Source organism: Carlito syrichta, unplaced genomic scaffold, assembly GCF_000164805.1.
Source record: "Carlito syrichta isolate Samal-C Ts95f unplaced genomic scaffold, Tarsius_syrichta-2.0.1 Scaffold304437, whole genome shotgun sequence".
Lineage (NCBI taxonomy): Eukaryota > Metazoa > Chordata > Mammalia > Primates > Tarsiidae > Carlito > Carlito syrichta.
The window spans coordinates 62,335-65,851 of record NW_007248533.1 but is presented as its reverse complement, the minus strand read 5'-3'; positions in this window follow the sequence as shown (position 1 = coordinate 65,851).

The window sequence follows — 3,517 nt, the reverse complement described above, 5'->3', positions numbered from 1 at the left end:
GGATGCTGGATTTTGGCAAATGCTTTTCCTGCATCTAATGATATAATCATGTGGTTCTTGGTTTTACATCTGTTGATGTGCTGAATTGCATTTATGGTCTTGTGCTGTTGAACCAGCCCTGAGTCCCATGAATGAAGCCCACTTGGTCATGATACATGATCTTTGAGATGTATTGTTGAATCCCTTTTGCTAGAATATTATTTAGGAATTTTTGCATCTGTGTTCATCAAGGAGGTTGATCTGTAATTCTCTTTCTTGTTGAGCCTTTGCCAGGTTTGGGTATCAGTATAATGTTGGCTTCATAAAATGAGATGGAGAACATTCCCTCTTTCTCGATTGTCTGGACAGTTTTCAGTAAGATTGGTATCAGCTCCTCCTTGTATGTTGTATGTCTTGTAGAATTCAGCTGGGAAGCCATCGGGTCAGGGGCTTTTTTGGTAGGCAGATTTCTTATTACTGAGTTGATTTCCTATATTGTTTCCTGGTTGGTTTAGAGTTTCAATTTCTTCTTGTTTCAACCTTAGGAGGTTGTGTGAAGGCAGAAAGTGCTTCATTTCCTTTAGGTTTTCTAGTTGATTTGCAAACAGGTTTCTATAGTAATCTCTGGTAATCTTTTGAATTTCTTCAAGGTCAGTTGTGGTTTGCATTTCTAATTGTGTTTATCTGTACCTTCTCTCTGTCTTTTTTAAGTCATTCTGGCTAGGAGTTCATTGATCTTATTTAGTCTTTCAAAGAACCAGATTTTTTTCTTGTTGTTTTTTCTATATTTTTGTCTTCTATGCTCTGCAGTTGCCACTTTTCTTGGTGATCTGGATTCTTCTACTGAAGTTAGGATTTTGGTGGTCTTGCCTTTCTTGCTCCTACATTTCCTTGTAGTGTTTCTGTTTTCTTTATGTGTGTGTGCAATGCTATGAATTTTCCTCTTAATACTGCTTTTGTGGCATCCCAGAGATTCTGATAAACTGTGTCTTTTTAAAAATTTGTTCCAGGAATCTTTTTACTTCTATCTTGATTTTTGTGTTGACCTAGAAGTCATTCAGCAGTGTGTTGTTTAGTGTTCATGTCTTGGTGTATTTTGGAGGCATCTTGTTGTTGGTGATTTTTTTTTTGAGTTGGAGTCTCACTCCGCTGCCCAGAATGAAGTACAGTGGCATGCTCTCGGCCACCTCAGCATCGACCTGCTGGGCTCAGATAATCCTTCCACCTCAGCCTTCCAAGTTGCCAGAACTACAGGTGTGTGCTACCACACCCAGCTAATTTTTTGATTTATAGAGAGGAAGTCTTGTGAAGTTGCTCAGTCTGGTCTCAAACCCATGGGCTCAGGCAATCCTCTTACCTCGGCCTCCCAAAGTGCTGGGATTACAGGTTTGAGCCACTGTGCCTGGCTGGTGGTGATATTTTTATTCCACTGTGATTTGAGAAGATGTATGATATTGTCTCAGTCTTTTGGAGTGTGTATGCTTGATTTATGTCCAAGAATGTGATTAAACTTGGAGTATGTTCCATGTGCTGATGAATAGAATGTATACTGTGTAGTTGTTGGGTAAAGTGTTATGTAGCTGTGTATTAAGTCCATTTGGTTGAGTGTCTGGTTGAGGTTCCAGATTTCCTTATTTTTTTTGTCTTCAATAACCTATCTAGAGCTGTTAGTGGGTATTTAAGTCTCTATAGTTATGATTGTTTGAGGGTCAATGTCCTCTCTTAGTTTACTTAGTTGATTTATAAGACTTGGTGCTCCTGGGTTGGATGTATACATGCTTCAGATGTATATTTCTTGCAGGTGAATTGAGCCTTTTATCATTATATAGTGTCCTTCTGTATCCTTTTTAACTTTTGATGGCCTGAAGGCTGTTTTGTCTGATATTAGAATAGCTACTCCTGACTTCTTTTGTTTTCTGTTAACCTGAAAGTTCATTTTTCATACTCCAACTTTGAGTCTGTGGGTGTTATTTGCAGTGAGATGAGTTTCCTGGAGGCAGCAGACTATTGGATTGTGCTTTTAAATCCAGTTTGCCACTCTGTGTCTTTTCAGTGGTGCATTTAGTCTATTCACATTCAGGTTGATTATTGAAATGTGAGAGTTTATCCCTGTCATAGGGCTCTTAGAAGGCTGCTTTGTTTTCTTTTAAGTTTTGTGTTTATGTATATATGTGTGTTTTCATTTTCATGGGTGCTCTGTATGCTTTGTTAACTCTGTGTTTGCCTGTACTCTTGTGATGTGCATGACTGTTCTTTTTATTTGTGTCTTCAACATATCAATATTTTTTAGTAGGATTCTCACTCTGTTGCCCAGGCTGGAGTTCAGTGGCATGCTTATGGCCACTGCAGCCTTGACCTGCTGGGCTCAAGTGATCCTTTCACCTCAGCCTTCCAAGTAGCTGGAACTACAGGCATGCGTTACCATGCCCAGCTTATTTTTAAAAATTTATTGTAGAGACAAGATCTCACCAAGTTGTCCAGGCTGGTCTTGAAACTGTGAGCTCAGGCAATCCTCTCACCTCAGCCTCCCAAAGTGCTAGGATTACAGAGTTGAGCCACTGTGCCCAGCATCATCTTAAGCACATCCTGAAGGGCTGGGTTGGAGGTAGCATAATCTTAGGGATTGGATATCTGGGAAGGAATTTTAATTCTCCGTCACCGATGAAACTTAGTTTAGCTGGGTATAAAATTCTTGATTGAGGTCGCTTATCATTAAGAACATTAAAAATTGAACTCTGGCCCAGCACAGTGGTTCAAGCCTGTAATCCCAGCACTTTGGGAGGCTGAGGTGAGGGGATTGCCTGAGCCCATAGGTTTTAGGACAGCCTGGACACTTGGTGAGACCTCATCTCTACATAATTAGAAAATTAGCCAGGTGTGGTAGCATGCACCTGCAGTTCTAACTATTTGGAAGGCCGAGGTGGAAGGATTGCTGGAGCTCAGCAGGTTGAGGCTGCAGTGGCCATGAGCCTGAACGCCTGGCCTGTGCACAGATTTTATGATCTTATATGTTGAAAACTCAAAAGGATTCCATGAAAAAAAATTACAGTTAATAAATGAATTTAGCAACATAGAAAGAAAGAAGAGCAACTTTAAAAAGTTAGCTTTATATCTGCATACTGGCATGGAACAATCCCATCACTTCACTGAAGGTGTCCAGGAAGCTCCTGTCCAGAAAGTCCTAGCTGAAATTCCTCAAGGTCAAAAGCCCAAATATCACAGGATAGAATAGCAGTCAGTGACCTAACTCTAACTGTGTGGAGATAGCAGATCCAGCCCCACATCATGTATCCACAGTAGTGAAGGGTGAGTCATTGCCTGCCAGATTGTACAGAGAGTCATTTGGGTCAGAGAAGAGATGGCAATGACAGAGTCAGATGCTTTCAAATCCAACCACTACCTCACTTTCGCTCCTGAGGGCCAAATCCCTAACCCTAGCCCAATGTATAACATGTAAGGTTAACAGTAACCCGGCCAATCAGATTATATAATGACACTGCAAAGGGAGTTAAGAATGTATATAAGGCCATGCCTCATA